We start from the raw sequence: 19,664 nt of genomic DNA, 5'->3' as shown, positions 1-19,664 counted from the left end.
CATTTCCCATTTGACCAACCTGCACTACCACAACATAAGCTGAAACGTGTTTAGTCTTACTCAATGAATTACGTTGGATAAAGTTAACATCAGAGGCATACGTTTCTCATGCATTCCCATATCAGTCTGTAGCTGATTGAGATTCTTTATTATACTGATTCAGACTTTCAATTATTACTTATATTTCAGCCTTCAGCCTTAATTCAATGAAAGAAAATGCCATTTTGCAGCAAGTTACAGCAAGTAACGGTTTATTATCAGCAAATGAACTTTCATTTTCTTCTGTGAAGACCTCACAGGGTCACCATCTATGTGACTCCCAGGTACGTGTAATCCACCAGCTCCCACTCCAATCTGCTCCCTCTGAGTGTCACCGACTCTGTGACTCTCAGTATGACTAGGCCTCAATCTTCAGTTCTGATTTATTTCCTCACACTTTTGTGCCTCTAATTCCCAGGTGTGAGTGAGCCTCAAGCTCCTGCTCAAAATTTTTTCATCACGCAGTCACTCCCTCTGGGACTCCGTGCTGATTTTCAGCCTCCTGCTCTGCTGTTTCTCCAACTCTAAGTCCCAGTCGGCCTCAATCCTCACTACTGACTTATATTCTCCCGCTCTGTGTTGCTCGCTCTCAGGTTCTCTCCCTTTGTGACTCCCAGGTAATTGTACTCCTCAAGCCTGAGCTGAGATTTATAATATCACATTGCGCACTGCTCCCTCGCAGGATTGCCGTTGCGCCTGGAAGACAGTGAAAAAGAGGAGGATTAGAAGGGTCAGAGAGTGTTACAGTAATTGAGCGAGCTGTAGGGGATGGAACAGGTTATCTGGAGAAGTAGGCAGACGTGCAGTGCCTAAAGCAGGTTACTGGAAGATACAGGGAGATTTGCAGGAACTGAATAAGGCAAAGGAAATAGACAGTTGGTGGTTCGCTTTTGACGGATTTTTTGTGAACTGCTTAGAGAGATAGAAAGACTTCAACGAATGCAAATTGACAGTCAGGAAGCGTTGTAAGGTACTGGACATTGCTGGCTGTTACAGAGATTGAAGTCTTATAACAACTGGGGGGATATATATCGTTGGAGCACTGTTGGTATTCAAGGACACTCAGGATATGAGGAGGTGGAGAGAACAGGAGCATTCCGAAATGGTGGGATTGTAGGGGCTGGACGAGGTGAGGTGGATAAGGAGGGTGAAAAATGTGAATTAAACACATCCAGCCACTGTAATTCATAGAGATTTAAGGAGGGGAACCTGTTCTGTAATTTGTAACAGTGACCTAGAGGGATACAGATACTGAGACGTTACAAATTTAAAAAGGAAGAGTTGAATGGTGATCAAAAGTTTAAACAGGAATAAAAACAATTTACAGGATCAGCAGCGCAGACGGGAATGGAGGAGGTGAGATATTGTGAGGAACTATAAGAGTTGTACGTAGAGGAGAATGTCACCCATAAAGGGAGAGCTGCATTGTCTGTACGCAGTTACAGTGGCACATGTGGGATACGCTACAGACATGAGGAGTGTTGGTGCGCCTGCTGGAGGAGACACAGATAGCAACAGTTCCAACTGCTGGTGCAGTCACTCAAGAAGGCAGCTCACCACCATCTTCTCCGGACAATTCAAAATCAATAAAACAATACCGACTCAGCCAACAATGCACATGTCCATGAATGAATGAAGGAAGGAATTTGTAGAAAAATCAGCAAGCAGCACTGAGGTCAGTCAGGAAGGCGCTTTCAGCAGCCCTTCACAAACCCAGAACCACTATTCCCTGGAAGGACAGCAATTCCACGTGCACAGGCACACCAGAATTCCCAAGGTGCATTCCAAGTCACGTTCCATCCTGCCAGCACTGTGTCTGTCCTTCACCCAAAGGACTGCAATGGGTCAGGAAGACAGTTGGCCACCATCTTCTCCAGGGAATTACAGATGGGAAGGTAATGATGGCCGAGCAAGTGATGACCACGGTCCATCACTGAATTTTAAAAAAGGGAAACTCACAGACTGTTCATGTTATCTTTGCTTCCTCCATACAACCCAAATTTCCAGCTAATTTTGTGTCACCAACAAACGTGGAACATTAGATTTTGTCCGACCATCAAATCCATTTGAATTTAGTTGTATGTCAAGCACTAAACCACTTTCTTTCACTTAATTTTCTGTCTACTAAAGAATTCCCAATCCATGCCAGTACATTCCCTCCAACCCACATGTGCCAATTTTGGTTATCCACCTCTTCAGTGGGACCTTGTTAAAAGGTTTCTGAAAATCCCGATAAACCATCCTTCCCTTTTATTTACTTTGCCGTCTCCAGTCAGGCAGGAAAACAAAGCCAGCAGTGTTTATGAAATGACATCTCGCTTTCAGAACAACATGCTGGCAATGTCAGAAAATAGAGAGCGGATATAAAGGAGTCAGCCAGTGACAAGTTGAGATCCACAGGGGTAAGCGTTGGGACCACACTGAATGCATTGTACATTAACAGTCTGGACAAAGAATGTGAGGGGGTACAGGAAACAGATTTCCCAGAAAGATCCCAGAAATGAAATGCTTGTCACATGAGAAGCAGTTGGAGATTCTTGGTCCACACTCGATGAAGTTTTGGCAGTGGTGGCAGAATCTGATTCAAACGTACAGAATACTGAGGGACCTGGATAGAGTGGATGTGGGGAAGATGGATCCATGATTCGAAGACACTCGGGCCCAAAGAGAGAGCTTCAGAGTGAAGGTACGCCACTCTAGAATGGAGGTGTGGAGCAGTTTATTCAGCCAGAAGGCGATAATCTGGGGAGCTCACTGCCTACGCAGGACTATGGATCAGAATTAATTCAGTGTATTAACTCAGAGGTAGATAGATTCTTGTCAGAGATGTCGTGCTGGAAAAGAGCTGCATGTCAGGCAGCATCCGAGGAGCAGGAGAATCGACATTTCTGGCAAAAGTCCTTCATCAGGAAAGGACTGATGAAGAGCTTTTGCCCGAAATGTTGATTCTCCTGCTCCTCGGATGCTGCTTGACCTGCTGTCCTTTTCCAGCACCACACTCTGAACTCTAACCTCCAGCATCTGCAGCCCTCACTTTCGCCTGATAGATAGGTTCTTAATGAGTAAGTGGATGAAGGATTACAGTGACTAGGTAAGAGAAACAATTCCGCCATCATCAAATAGTGGAATAGACTCGATGGTCCAAGTGGCGTACTTCTATGTCTGATCACAGAAACCCGAAAGTGTGGACAATGTTCCATGGCCACCTCAGCTAACCTGCACATCTTTGGATTGTGGAAGGAAACAGGAATGCCCGGAGGAAACCCACAAAGACCCAGGGAGATCTCCACTATGCCAATCGCCCGAGGCTGGAATCGAAGCCTGCTTCCTGCTGCTGTGAGGCAGGAGTGCTAACCACTGAGCCACCGTGCTGTCTCCATCTCATCGGGATGGGCTTACGGGCCGTGCTTATTCATCTGCTTTTAAATTGTGCAGTTATCATTTCTGCCATATCGTTTATGGTACATTCCAACACTTTCCTGATTAATACCATCATCTCTTGTTTTCAGATAGACTGCAGAAAGCTACATCACAAAGTAACTTGGGAATTCTTGTGTATAAATCTCAAGAAGGTGGTATACAGGATCAGCAGGTCATAGAAAGGGCAAATGGAATTCTAGGGTTGACTCCAAAGGGAATGGAGAATAACAATAGGGAAGGTTTGTAATAGATTTAGAGGGTTCCAGTCAGCTCACAATGAAAATAATTTGAACAGATATGGGTTCCAATCTAGAGGGAAATGTTCTTGCATTGGAGGCAGCCCAGAGAAGGTTCAACAGACTGTCCCTCAAAATGGAGGAATGTTGATGAGAAAAGGTGGAGAAGGTTGCAATTGAACTAATGAGAATTTAGAAAATGAGGCAAATTTACTGATACATCGAAGAGTCTCCGTCTTCGTACAGGATCTGTACTGAGACATTGCTTCCCTGAGAAAGGATCTGTAACCAGAGATAAAGGCGAATGTAGGCACTCGGGAAGCGTACAGAGAAAAGCAGGGTGGTAGAGACTGGAAGATGTTACAGAGTTGGAGTAGGTTGAGGTCACTGTTGGTAGTTAGAGATCAGACAGGCTGTCGGGACGAAAAATGTCACAGGGAGGTACAGGGTTATCAGTCCTGAGGAGTTACAAAGATAGGGAAGGTGGTATTTGGAGCTGCAGGGAGGGTTGTAGGGCCTCGGCAATACACTGATAAGGATGTTCGTTGGCTCTGCAGGCATTTACTGAGTTTAGAAGTCCGAAGGGGCTGGAGCAGTTCAGAGCCAGGGAAAATTGTAAGGATTAGAGGAGCCAAAGATACTAAGGGTTGTAAAGCTGCAGGAGTTCAGACAATTATTGAGGGCTGTGAAAATAGGTTTGCAGCATTCCCATCCATTACACACTGATATGGAATACTGTTATGGAAGGTTAGGGAAATCAAGAGGGTTGTAGATGTTGGAAGATATTAAAAAGACAGTTACAAAGCTGTAGTATTTGAGGACGTTACAGGGGAAGGATGCATTGAGGGATTGGAAGCTGCTTCAGGTATTAAACATGCTGCAAGGAATCAATAACCTTCCATCGATCAGGAGGATCGGAAGGTCTGGAGAAAAATTGCAGATACTAAAGAATATCACAGAGATTGGGAGTAACATATGAGCGAGAAGAGTTATAACATGAGATGAGCTGTAGGTAATGACTCAGGGAAGATACAAGGAGATCTGAAGGGACTACAGGTGATCTAAAGGACAGTGAGGTTTCTCAGTGCAGGATGGGGGTAGTTTACGCAGACAGTGAGTATTTTATGGAATGGTGCTATTTACAGAGACGAAGAGATTTGTATAGAATTGAGGCACTAACAGAGGTACGGAAGGCTGCAGTGAATGATATCAGATGCTGAGGTTCTGGAGGTTACATCAGTGAGAATGCTGGAGAGTGTGGCAGAGCTTACAGACAAAGGAAAAGCAATAAGGCCTGGAGTCACTTACACAGATAGAGAGCTTTGCACAAACTGGAGGAGGTTCCTGCGGTAGGGAGGGTTGGAGGTGAGGGTGATGTTTATAAAGACAGGGAGGGGAAGAACAGGAGAACGTGATGGAGATGAGTAGATGGATGGAGATACCGAAGGACATATATAATATATAGGGAGATTTTTGGGACAAAAATACGGAACCCAAAGGGAGAGTTGCCAAGTCAGACAAAGAGAGAGTGTTTGAGGTGCTGGAGGGAGTGGAGGAGCAAACAGAGATGTGGATTGCTGCTGTGACTGGAGAAGTACTGTGAGTACAGAGAGACTTTCAGGGCCTGGAGTAGGTTATTGAGATAATGGCCTCCACAGTCTGTGAGGACTGGAGTACGCCTGACAGATGGGGAGTGATATAGCTGCTGGAGTAGTTATAGAGTAGGCTTGCTAGATGGGGAGTAATTCACAGTTGACGTTGCAAAGTGGGGGAGATGGTCAGTGATATCGCTATTGAAGCAGTTACAGAGTATAAAGTCTGGTTGAAGATTTGTAGCTCGGGTGTCCATTGTTGTGGTTCTGTTCGCCGAGCTGGAAGTTTTTGCTGCAAACGTTTAGTTCCCTGGCTAGGGAACATCATCAGTGCTATTGGGGCCTCCTGTGAAGCGCTGCTTTGATGTTTCTTCCGGTATTTATAGTGGTTTGTTCTTGCCGCTTCCGGGTGTCAGTTTCAGCTGTAGTAGTTTGTATGTGGGGTCCAGGTCGATGTGTCTGTTGATTGATGTTCTTGCCGCTTCCGGGTGTCAGTTTCAGCTGTAGTGGTTTGTATATGGGGTCCAGGTCCACGAGTCTGTTAATGGAGTTTGTGGATGAATACCATGCCTCTAGGAATTCCCTGGCTGTTCTCTGTCCGGCTTGTCCTATAATGGTAATGTTTTCCCAGTCAAATTCATGTTTCTGGTTGTCTGAGTGTATGGCTACTAGGGATAGCTGGTCGTGTCGTTTTGTGGCTAGCTGATGTTCATGGATGCGGATTGTTAGCTGTCTTCCTGTTTGTCCTATATAGTGTTTTGCGCAGTCCTTGCATGGTATTTTGTAAACTACGTTAGTTTGGCCCGTGCTGGCTATTGGGTCCTTTGTTCTAGTGAGTTGTTGTCTGAGTGTGGAAGTTGGCTTGTGTGCTGTTATGAGTCCTAAGGGTCGCAGTAGTCTGGCTGTCAGTTCGGAGACGCTCCTGACGTATGGTAGTGTGGCTAGTCCTTTTGGTTGTGGCATGTCCTCGTTCCGTGGTCTATCTCTTAGGCATCTGGTGATAAAGTTGAGTGGGTATCCGTTTTTGGTGAATACCTTGTATAGGTGTTCCTCTTCCTCTTTTCGCAGTTCTGGTGTACTGCAGTGTGTTGTGGCTCTTTTGAATAGTGTCCTGATGCAGCTCCGTTTGTGTGTGTTGGGGTGGTTACTTTCATAGTTAAGGACTTGGTCTGTGTGTGTTGGTTTCCTGTGTACCCTTGTGGTGAATTCTCTGTTGGGTGTTCTCTCTACTAACACGTCTAGGAATGGGAGTTGGCTATCCTTTTCCTCTTCTCTCGTGAATCGTATTCCTGTGAGTGTGGCGTTGATGATTCGGTGTGTTTTTTCTATTTCTGTGTTTTTGATGATTACAAAGGTGTCATCGACGTATCTGATCTAGAGTTTGGGTTGGATTTGTGGTAAGGCTGTATGTTCTAACCTTTGCATAACTGCCTCTGCTATGAGTCCCGAGATTGGTGATCCCATGGGTGTTCCGTTGATTTGTTCGTATATCTGATTGTTGAATGTAAAGTGTGTGGTGAGGTACAGGTCTAGTAGTTTAAGTATGCCGTCCTTGTTGATAGGTTCGGCCTCCTGTGTTCTGTTATGTATGTCCAGTAGGTTGGCTATTGTTTCTCTGGCAAGGGTTTTGTCAATTGATGTGAACAGTGCCGTCACGTCGAATGATACCATGGTTTCTTCTTTGTCAATGTGTGTATTCCTGATGATGTCCAAGAATTCCTGTGTTGATTGTATGGAGTGTTTGGATCCGCTGACTAGGTGCTTCAGTTTTTGTTGTCGTTCTTTGGCCAGTTTGTATGTTGGTGTCCCTGGTAGTGATACTATGGGTCTGAGTGGGATGTCTGGTTTGTGTACTTTGGGTAGTCCGTAGAATCTGGGGGTGTTGTTGCTTTCAGGTTTCATTCTTTGCTGGTCCGCTTTGGTTATCTGTCCGTTTTTTTGTAGATTCCTTAGTGTGTTGATTATTCTATTGGTGAGTTGTGGTGTGGGGTCGGAATCCTTCATTTGGTAGGTGTTGGTGTCTGCGAGTAGTTGTTGTGCTTTATTGATGTAGTCTGATTTATCTAAGATGACCGTCATTCTGCCTTTATCTGCCGGTAGTATGATTATGTACGTTACAGAGACAGGGTGGGCTGGAGGTATTGTGCAAGATGACAGAAAGAGAGATTATTGTAATGATGGGAGGAGGAGATTCCTGAGATTTGGTATGTCATCCAGTCTTGAGCATTTATAGTCACCAGGAGCTAGTCAGCTTTGAATTAGGTTTTACATTTGCAGAGGGATTGTAGGGAAGGGAGGAGGTTACAGAGAAAGGAACAGTTATCAGAGTTAGTAACATTCAAGACACTAGCTCAGATGAGTTTTACTGAAGTGTCTGTTCCTTGCTATATGACTCTATGGTGCGACAATAGAGAATGTTGGAGTGTAAATAGAGAACAAAAAAATCCCAGGCTTCAACAACACCTTCTCGTGTTCGGCTTGCTTTCCACTGCATTGTCCTGATGCTCACTATGACAGCATAGGCCTGGATTGATAACTGTGACACTCCTAATGCTGTCTCAGACAGGCTCAGTACAGTAAAGCTGAAGGCAATCCTCTCACAAAGGGTGGGGATTGAGCCTGGGAGCGTTATGCAGTGTGTTCACCCTTCAGCACTGCATCTACGTCATGTCTTGAGGGCTGATGTTTCGAGCTATTTAAATGCTCTCTGCTCTGTTCCCTGTGAGTGATCTTACCTCACTGCAGGTTTTATTGAGGGCTCCAGATCTCCTTGCCCTTTGTCTCTCTGGCTGACTAATCATCTTCAATGTGGCGATTGATGAGTCAACCAGCAGTTGGGAAGTCTGTTGAGTCAGGAACTTCTTGAGTACCCACAGCAGACAGCGAAATAGACAGAATGGGAAATTAGACTGATGCAGTGAGCGTTACACCGGGAGAATGGTACTGAGTGCCACACAAATCTGGAAAATCCGAGTCCACCCCTGGCCTGTGCTGCTGCGTCTCTCTGGAGTGGAGAATTATGTTGGCTCAGGATCTGGAGTAGCTGCAAGAGTGAGAGACATTGACAGAGGCAGCAATTAGACCCACACAGTGAGGGATACCACATGGAGAGATACTGAGTGATATCACCAGAGTGCAGGAATGATTTCAGGATCAAGCAATGGATTTGATGACAGGGTTTTGATTCATGGTACAGTAGGAACAGTACTCAGTGACGATTGAGCTACGAGTCGGAGAGGTGATGGCCTCGTGTTATTCTCACTGGACTGTTCATCCCGAATTTAATGTCAGCTATAACCATCTAACTGCTTAATATCCTTTAAGGAAGGACGTCAGCTGTTATCGACAGCAGGTCTGGCCTAGATGCGACTCCAGACGCAGAGCAAGGAGGTTGACTCTGAACTGCCCCCTGAAATGATCCAGCAAGCCACTCAGCTCAAGTGCAGCTCGGGGTGGGAAATACACGCTGGCCAGCCAGAGAGAGCAACATCCCCCGAGTGAATTAAAAACAACTCTACTGGGAGCAGTGTTCTGGCCAAACATGTCGATAGGTTTATGGACAGGGTTTTAAACTGACATGAAGGATGCAGGGACAGGGTTCAGGTGGAAGGAACTTTCCAAATCCAAATAGAAAAGGGGTGAAGCATCGGAACACCATGGAATGTGGCAGAAGACAACCAGAAAGGAACCGGATAGGGCAGAGTTAATCTAATACTGTACATCAGTGAATTTGGCGGTGACAGGAAATTCTGGGAAAAAGGCAATAACAATGTTCTTTTTTGGAATGGACAAAGTATCTTCAATAAGTTGGATGAACTTGTAATATATAGATAAATAAGATTTTTACATCAAAATATTTGGAGAAACAAAAGGTGGAACATAAATATTCAATTCCACACATCCTTGAGGGGTCTCAGGCAGAATGAGACTACAGGATGGGTAACCCTGACAGTAATGGGTAACAAATGGATTACAGAGAAAGCATTTGGTCTTAGATTATGCAGCTGAATCAGCCTGAATGCAAATTCTGGGCAACGCGTAACAAAAACACAAGCAGGAGAATTTTTTTTTGGATGCCTCACAGCATTTCATTGCTCAACAATGTTATACGTTCGAATGAATTCCTGTGTTATGCAAAGGCACTGCGATAATTTTGGCAGACTTCAATATTTGGAATGTTTTTGTCAGTGTTTCTTTGAATAACATATTGTGCAAATGGCCAGGGATATGACTATCTCAGATCGACCATTGGGTGATGACGCTGAGTGAAGGAGTAACGTCACAATGATATATCCTCTGGGAAATTGCAGTGTAGTGGAATTCAGCGGGATGATGGATTTTTAAAGTGACCATAAAGCACACCCTACAATCACAACTAAAACTATTTATATGTGTGTGTGAGAGGAGAATTGACCAAGGTAAACAGGAGAAACAGTGAAATGTGTGGCTGTAGATGGAAAGTGATTAGATTAGATTACTTACAGTGTGGAAACAGGCCCTTTGGCCCAACAAGTCCACACCAACCCGCCGAAGCGCAACCCACCCATACCCCTACATATACCCCTTACCTAACACTACGGGCAATTTAGCATGGCCAATTCACCTGAGTCGCACACCTTTGGAATGTGGGAGGAAACCGGAGCACCCGGAGGAAACCCACGCAGACACGGGGAGAATGTGCAAACTCCATACAGTCAGTCGCCTGAGTCAGAAATTGAACCCGGGTCTCTGGTGCTGTGAGGCAGCAGTGCTAACCACTGTGCCACTGTGCCGCCCGTAAAACATTTATGGTCATAGAGATGCACAGCACAGAAACAGAGCCTTTGGTCCTACTCATCCACACCACTCACATATCCTAACACAATCTCGTCTTATTTGCCAACACTTGGCCCAAATCCCTCTCAATCCTTCCTGTTCGTATCCCCATCCAAATGCCTTTTAAATGCAGTAATTGCATCAGCCTCCACCACTTCCTCTAGCAGTTCATTCCGTGCACACATCACCCTCTGCCTGTAAATGTTGTCCCTTATGTTCCTTTCATAACTTTCCCTTCTCACCCTGAACCTAGGCTGTCTGGTTCTGGACTCCATTAACTCAGGGAAAATACCTTGTTTGTTGAACCTATCCATACCTCTCTTATAAACCTCTATATGGTCTCCCCTCAGCCTCAAATAGCCCCAGCCCATTCAACCTCTCCCTGTAGCTTAAGTCCTCCAATCCTTGCAACATCCCTGTAAATCTTTTCTGAAACCTTTCAATTTACAGAACATCTTTCCGATCAGCAGGAGACAGGAACTGCATGCAATATTCCAAAAGAGGCTTATCCAATGTCCTGTTCAGCCAGAACATGACCTCCCAACTTCTCTACTCAATGCTCTGATCAGTAAACGCAAGCATACCAAGCACCTTCTTCACTCTCCTATCTACCTGCGACTCAATTTTCAAGGTGCTATGAATCTGCATTCCAAAGTTTCTTTGTTGAGCAAAACGCCCCAGGAACATACCATCAAGTGTGTAAGTCCTGCTGCGATTCGCTTTCCCAAAATGCAGCATCTCACATTTATCTAAATTAAAGTCAGAGAGTGGTGGTAGATGGCAAATATTCAGCCTGGAGCCCAGTTACAAGTGGAGTTCCGCAGGGATCAGTTCTGGGTCCTCTGCTGTTTGTAATTTTTATTAATGACTTGGATGAGGGAGTCGAAGGGTGGGTCAGTAAATTTGCAGATGATACGAAGATTGGTGGAGTTGTGGACAGTGAGGAGGGCTGTTGTCGGCTGCAAAGGGACTTAGATATGATGCAGAGCTGGGCTGAGGAGTGGCAGATGGAGTTCAACCCTGCCAAGTGTGAGGTTGTCCATTTTGGAAGAACAAATAAGAATGCGGAATACAGGGTTAACGCTAGGGTTCTTAGTCAGGTGGAGGAACAGAGGGATCTTGAGGTCTATGTACATAGATCTTTGAAAGTTGCCACTCAGGTGATAGAGCCTATGGTGTATTAGCGTTCATTAGCAAAGGGATTGAATTCAAGAGTCGTGAAGTGATGTTGCAGCTGTACAGGACTTTGGTTAGGCCACATTTGGAGTACTGTGTGCAGTTCTGGTCGCCTCACTTTAGGAAAGATGTGGAAGCTTTGGAGAGGGTGCAGAGAAGATTTACCAGGATGTTGCTGGAATGGAGAATAGGTCGTACGAGGATAGGTTGAGAGTTCTCGGCCTTTTCTCATTGGAACGGCGAAGGATAAGGGGTGACTTGATAGAGGTTTATAAGATGATCAGAGGAATAGATAGAGTAGACAGTCAGAAACTTTTTCCCCGGGTACAACAGAGTGTTACAAGGGGACATAAATTTAAGTTGAAGGGTGGAAGGTATAGGGGAGATGTCAGGGGTGGGTGAATGGAATGCGCTGCCCGTGGGAGTGGTAGAGTCAGAATCATTGGCGACCTTTAAGCGGCAATTGGATAGGTACATGGATGGGTGCTTAATCTAGGATAGATGTTCGGCACAACATCGTGGGCCGAAGGGCCTGCTCTGTGCTGTATTGTTCTATGTTCTATGTTCTATAAACTCCATCTACCACATCTCAGCCCATTGGCCCATTTGATCCGGATTCAGTTGTCATCTGAGGTAACATTCTTCGCTATCCACAACACCTCCAATTTTGGTGTCATCTGTAAACTTACTAACTACACCTCCTATGTTAACATCCAAGTCATTGAAATAAATAACAAAAATAGTGGATCCAGCACCGAACCTTGTGGCACTCCACTGGTCACAGGCCTCCAGTCTGAATAACAACCCTCCATCACCACCCTCTGTCTTCGACATTTGAGCCAGTTCTGTATCCAATGGCTGGTTTTCCCTGTATTCCATGATATTTAACCTTGTTCACCAATCTCCCATATGGAAACTTTGCAAACACCTTATTGAAGTCCATATCACTCACACGGACTGCTCTGCCCTCATCAATCCTTTTTGTTACTTCTTCAAAAACCGCAATCAATTTCCTGAGACATGATTTCCCACGCACAAAGCAATGCTGACTATCCCGAATTAGAAACTTCCTCTCCAAATACATGCAAATCCTGTCCCTCATCATTCCCTCCTTCAACGTGCCCACCACTGACGTCAGGTGAACCGGTCTGTCGTTCCCATGCTTTTCTTTACCATCTTGCTTAAATAGTGGCACCACGTTAGCCAACCTCCAGTCTTGTGGCACCTCACCTGTGACTATTGATGATGCAAATATTTCAGCAGTGGGCACAGCAATCACTTCCATAGCTTCTAACAGAGTTCTAGGGTACTCCTGATCACGTCCTGGTAAGGCCCTAGGGAGTGTTGCTGAGCCAAGAGACCATGGAATGCAGGTTCATAGCTTCTTGAAAGTGAAGCCACAGTTAAATAGGATAGCAAAGAATGCGTTTGGTATGCTTTCCTTTTTTTGTCAGAGTACTGAGTACAGGAGTTGGGAGGTCATGTTGGGGCTGTACTAGACATTGGTTAGGCTTTTGGAAGCAACATTTAAGAGGCATTTGGATGAATATATGAATTGGAAGGGTCTGGATGGATATGGGCCGAGTGCTGGCAGGTGGGACTAGATTCGGTTGGGATATCTAGTCGGCATGGACGGATTGTACTGAACGGTCTTTTTCCATGCTGTACATCTCTATGATTCTAAGACCTGATAAGGTCTTGGAGATGTATTCACTTTTATGCATTTCAAGACATCCAGCATCTCCTCCTCTGTAATATAGACATTTTGAGAGTTGACACCATCTATTTCCCTACATAAAACATAGAACATTACAGTGCAATATAGGCCCATCGGCCCTCGATGTTGCACCGCCCTGTCATACTAAAGTCCATCCCATCTACACTATTCCATGCACATCCATCTGCCTCTCCAATGACGACTTAAATGCTCTTAAACTTGGTGAATCTACAACCTTTGCAGGCAAAGCATTCCACACCATCACTACTCTCTGAGTAAAGAAACTACCTCTGACATCGGTCTTATACCTATCTCCCCTCACTTTAGAGTTGTGTACCCTCGTGTTTGCCGTTCCCATACTTGAAAAAAGGCTCTCCCTGTCCACCCTATCTAACCCACGGATTATCTTGTGTGTCTCTATTAAGTCACCTCTGAACCTTCTTCTCTCTAATGAGAACAGCCTCAAGGCCCTCAGCCTTTCCCCATAAGACATTCCTTCCATACCAGGCAACATCCTGGGAAATCTCCTCTGCACCCTTTCCAAACCTTCCACATCCTTCTTATAATGCGGTGACCAGAATTGTACAAAATACTCCAAGTGTGGCCGTACCAGAGCTTTGTACAGCTGTAGCATAACCTTCTGGTTCCGGAACTCAATCACTGTCTTCATGAAGGTCAAAACACTGTACGCCTTGTTAATAACCCTCTCAATCTGAGTGGCAACTTTCAGGGACCTGTGTACATGGACACAGAAATCTCTCTGCTCATCTGCACTCCCAAGAATCTTACCATTAGCTCAGTACTTTGCATTCTGATTACTCAGTCCAATGTGTATCACCTCACACTTGTCCGCATTAAACTCCACTTGCCACCGCTCAGCCAAATCCCCATCCTATCTATGTGTCTCTGCAACCTATTACATCCTTCGTCACTATCCACAACTCCACCTACCTTAGTGTCGTCCGCAAATTTAATAACCCACCCTTCTAAGCTCTCATCCAGGTAATTTATAAAAATGATGAACAGCAGTGGACCCAACACCGACCCTTGCGCTACGCCGCTCGTAACTGGACACCAAGATGAACATGTTCCATCAACTACAACCCTCTGTTTTCTTTCAGCAAGCCAATTACTGATCCAAACTGCAATGTCTCCCACAATCCCACCCCTCCGCATTTTGTATAATAGCCCACTGGGGGGAACCTTATCGAACGCCTTGCTGAAATCCATTTCCACCACATCTACCAGTTTACTCTCATCTACGTGTTTGGTCACTTTGTCAAAAAAGTCAATAAGATTCGTTAGGTACGACCTGCCCTTCACAAAACCGTGCTGACTGTCCCTGATCAGATTATTCTTTTCCAGATGGTTATAAATCCTATCTCTTATAATCTTTTCCAACACTTTACCAACAACTGAATTGAGACTCACTGGTCTGTAATTACCGGGTTGTATCTATTACTCTTTTTGAACAAGGGGACCACATTTGCTATCCTCCAGTCCCCAGGCACTATTCCTGTAGACAATGATGATTTGAAGATCAATGCCAAATGCTCGGCAATCTCTTCCCTTGCTTCTTCGAGGATCCCAGGATATATCCCATCCGGCCCAGGGGACTTGTCTATTTTCACACTCTGCAGTATTTCTAATACCTCTTCCTTGTGAATCTCAATCTCTTCTCTCCCTGAGCACCTACAGGAGACAGACAAATAGACAGAATGGAAAATTACACTGATGTAGTGAAGGTTACATGTGTAGAATGGCACTGAGTCTCACAGAGATCTGGAAAATCCCAGTCTCCAACCCTGGCCTATGCTGTTGCATCTCTCTGGAATGGAGAATTCTGCTAGGTCACGATCTGGAGTAACTGAAAGTGTGAGAGGCACTGACAGAAGCAGCAATTGGACCCACACAGTGAGGGATACCACATGGAGAGATACTGAGTGATATCAGCATAGTGCAGGAAGGTGTCAGGATCAAACAATTGTGTCAAAAGAATAGGTTTAGCTGCATGATGCACTGCTATAACTGGTCAAGGAGTGAGCAACCTGTGAGCAGGCGAAGTGATGTCCTTGTGGTATTATTGCTGGAGCATGTATCACAAACCTCAGCTAAATGTTCAGGGGAGAGAGGTTTGAATCCCACCGTCTGAAATGGCAGAACTTAAAATTAATAAATTCAAATATTATAATTAACAATCCATAAATAAATATGAGACCATTGCTGATGTACAAAAAACCCAAGCAATTGTCCTTTCGGGAAGGACATCTGCCCATCCTCACGTGGTCTGCACGACATCCCCACAGCAAAGTATTTTCCAAATCCAAATAGAAGAGGTGATGATCGGAACAACAGGGGGATGTGGCTGAAGACAAGCAGAAAGGAACAGGATGGGATAAGGTTTAACTTAAACTCGACATTAGCGAATTGGTTTCTGATAGGAAATTGTGGGAAAGAGTATCGAATTATTTTTCTGCATAGACAAAGTCTCTTCAATAAGGAGCTGGATTTGTGACACGGAGGTGAGAGAGATTTGCACACCAGAGAGATGTGGTTACAGGGTGAACAAAATGTGGAACATAAATATTCAATGTTTCACAACCTTGTGGAAACTCAGGCAAAATGGGTAACACTAACAATAATGGGTAAAAAAAAGGCATTAGATAGAAAGTGCGGGGGGTGGGGGGTGGGGAGACGGCAGTTCCTGGTTCCTTAAATGTGATCAGGCAAACAATGGTCACAAAATATCCTTAGCAGATAATGTTAAGGATAAGGCACAAGATATTAAATAAGTATAGTTAGAGTAATAGGATCCCCAACTAAGCAGTGGGACCTGTTAGAAACCAAAGGGACAATCATCGCATGGAGCCAGAGGAAGTAGGTGAGGTCTTCTATGTTTACTTCCCATCTGTATTCAAACAGGAGAAAGACATTCTAGCCGGGGATTTCATTGGGACGGTGAGGTTCTGGAACATATTAAGATCAATGAGAAGGAAGCATTAAATGTATTCACAGGCAAAATGGTGGAGAAATTCCCAGTAATAATAAAGTGTATCCCAGGCTGTAATGGCAGGGAAGGGAGCAGATTGCTGGGGCCCTGGCAGATATATTTATTACTTTGCTGGCCAAAGTGAAGTGCCGAATGACTGGAGGATCGCTAATGTGGTTCCTTTGTTGAGGAAGGACAGCAGGGATAGGCCAGGTAATTACAGAGCAGATAGTCTGACAGCATTGGGAGGGACATTATTGGGAACAATTCTGAGGGACAAAATGAATCAGCATTCAAAAGGACAGGAATATATTAGGGATTGTCTGTATGGATTTGGAGAGGAATGTCCTCTGATATTGATGAGGGCAGTGAAGATGATGTGGTTTACAAGGAGTTTATTAAGGTCTTTGACAAGGTCCCACATAGAAGGCTGGTCCAAAAGGGAAGAGCCCATGTGATCCAAAGCACGTTGGAAAATTGGATCCACAATTGGTGTAGGGTGTTTTTCACGATTAGAAGCCTTTGCCCAGTGAATGTACCACAGGGATCTGTACAAGAGCCATTGCTGGTTATTATGTACATTAATATCTCAGATGTGAAAGCAGAAGGTGTCATCAGTAGGTTTGCAGATGACATGAAAGGTGAGGGTGTTGTCCACAGTGATCGGGATGGTCTCAGGCTGTAGTCTGATATCGATCAGATGATAAACTGAGCAGAGTAATGGCAGATGGAGTTTACTTCTGATCACTGTTGGAAGTTTAATAAGTGAACGATATCCATCATGAATTGTAGGTCCTCCTGGAATACTGAGGAATACATGGACCTTGGTGGACAAGTCCCTGGATGTCTGAATGTCTGAAGGTGTCAGCACAAGCAGACAGGGTGGGGAAGACACCTGAACTGAAAGCAGGAGGGGGGTCCCATATCCTGGTGGGGAGAGTTGCTGGAGCTGCTCGAGAGGATTTAATCTCATCTGGCAGGGATGTGGAACCCATAACAGTCGTAAGGCCAGAAAGAAATTTGAGGATGGTACAGATGTTACAGAGAGCAATATAAATAGACAAGGCAGGCAAGAACACAGCAGACAATGAGGGAAAATTGATGAATTAAACTGCATTTATTTCAATGCAAAGGGCCGGACAGATAGGGAAGATGAACCCTGAGCATGGATGGGAACATGGGACTGGGATGTTGTAGGTATTACAGAAACACAGCTGAGGGAGCGACAGGACCAGCAGCTCAGTGTTCCAGGGGACAGATGCTACAGGAAAGATAGAACAGGAGGCAAAACAGGAGGAGAGCTGGTGGTTTTGATTGGGGGAAATATCCCAGCAGTACCTAGAGGGAGTAATCATGCAGAATCGCCCAGTTAAGCGATATTTGTGGAACTGAGAAATAGAAATTGGTCATCAGTTTACTTTGATTGTATTACAGCGATAGGCAATCGGAGATGAACGAGCAAATATGTCAGGACATCTCAGATATCTGTTAGAATATTAGGTTTGTAGCAGTAGGGGACTTTAACCTTTCCAAACCTGGACTGGGACTGCCGCAGTGTTGAGCATTTGGATGGAAGGAATTTGTTAAGTCTGTTCCAGAAACTCCCAGTCATTGCGATGGAAAATTGCGATGGAAAAGGACAGGCCTGGTCCATAAGTTCAAGTTATACAATGGAGCAAGATAGTATTAGACAGGAATTTTTAACGTTGGCATGGGGAGGCTATTTGCAGGTAAAGGGAAGTCTGGCAAGGAGGAACATCTTAAAACCGAGATAAAAGGAGCATTCAGTGCCAGCGTGTTCCTGTTAGTGTGCAGCTCAATGCTGACAGAATTAGGAAACATTGGCTGAGTTTCGAGGCTCTGGTCAAGAAAAAAGGGGCACATTGTCAGATATAACTGACTGACCCAAGGGAATCCCCTCAGGAGCATCAGGGCTGTAGAAATACACTTAGGATGGAAATCAGGAATACAAAAAGGGAACATGAGATAGCTTTGGCAGAGAAAGTTAAGGAGAACTGAAAGAGATTCTACAAGTGTATTAAGAGCAAAAGAAGAGCAAGGGGCAAAACCGGTATCCTTAATGATCAATGAAGCCAACGATGTGTGAAATTACAAGATTCTAAACAAATATTTCACATTGGAGATTACTGTGGATAAATGCTGGGGAGCTCAGGGAACTAAACAGTGTTTGGCCTGACTACTATTGGAATACTGTGAGCAATTCTGTTCTCAATGCCACAGGAAGGATGTTGTGGAACATGAAAGGGTTCAGAAAAAATGAATATGGATGTTGCAAGGGTTGGAGGGTTTGCGCTACAGGGAAAAGCTGAATAAGCTGGGGCTGAATTCACTTGAATATGGGAAGCTGAGAAGTTAACTGATAAAGGTGTTTAAAATCATGATGATCATCGATAGGGTCAATAGACAAGGTCTTTTCCCCAGGCTGAGGGATTCCCAACCGACAGGACATAGCTTTAAAGTGCGAGAGGAACTTTTTAAAGGGACCTAATGGACAACTGGTTCCAGCAGAGTGTATGGAATAAGCTGCCAGAGGAAATAGTGGAGGGTGATAGAAGTACATTTAAAAGGCACGTGGATGGGTGTATCAATAGGAAGGGTTTAAAGAGATATTGGCAAAATTCTGGTAAATGTTACTAGATACGTCATGCAAGAATTGTTCCGAAGGATCTGTTTCCATGCTATACATCTCAATGACTCAATGTCTTGAAATGGTTGCACATTATAGAAGAGGAGGTGCTGGAGGGTTTAAAACTCAAAGGTAGAAAATAATCCCAAGGACCTGATCAAATCTACCTCAGGACACTGTGGGAAGCTGGTGAAGACATTGTAGGGCCCCTAGCAGAGATATTTGTACGATAGAGAGCGATGTGTGATAGTCTGATAGACTGGAGGGTGGCATTGTGGACTGTGAAACAGGTTTTCTAAGATTACAAAGAGATCTTAATGAAATGTGTGAATGGCTGAAAAACTGTAGATGGAGTTCAATCTGAATAAATGTGAGGGAATGCATTTGGTACAACAAACACGGGCAGGACTGATAAAATTAATGGTAGATCCTTCAGTAGTGTTGTAGAACAGAGGGACCTCAGGGTTCAGCTACATAATTCTTTGAAGTTTGCAACATGGAGAGACAGGATGGTTAAAAAAAAAACTTGCTTGCCACATTTGCTATCATTGCTCAATCCTTTGGATATAGGAGTGGGGAAGTCGCATTGAGATTATACAGGTCATTGGTGAGTCCTCTTCTGGATTACTGCGTCCAGTTCTGGTTGTCCAGTTATAGTAACCATATTATTAAGTTGGAGAGGATTCAGATGAGATTTACTGGGATGTGGCTGGTTATGGAAGCTTTCAGTTATAAGGAAAGGCTGGATAGGTTCGTATATTTTCATTGAAACCTGAATGTTGAGAGATGAACTTATAGAAGTTTATAAAATAATGAGGGGGATAGATAGAGTTAATGGGAGTTTTCTTTTCCCATAGACAGGGGAGTTTCAAGACAAGGCATTGCATTTCTAAATTTAAGAGGAGATACATTTAAAGAAAAGACACGAGGGGCACATTGTTACACAGAGGGTGGGTTGTATGAGAAATGAACTTCTCAAGGAAGGGGTGAACATGGGGACAATTACAATGTTGAAAAGAAATTTGGATTAGTA

The sequence above is a fragment of the Hemiscyllium ocellatum genome, chromosome 5, assembly GCF_020745735.1.
Source record: "Hemiscyllium ocellatum isolate sHemOce1 chromosome 5, sHemOce1.pat.X.cur, whole genome shotgun sequence".
Taxonomy (NCBI): Eukaryota; Metazoa; Chordata; class Chondrichthyes; order Orectolobiformes; family Hemiscylliidae; genus Hemiscyllium; species Hemiscyllium ocellatum.
The sequence above is the reverse complement of the archived record's forward strand: the minus strand, read 5'-3'. Positions refer to the sequence as shown.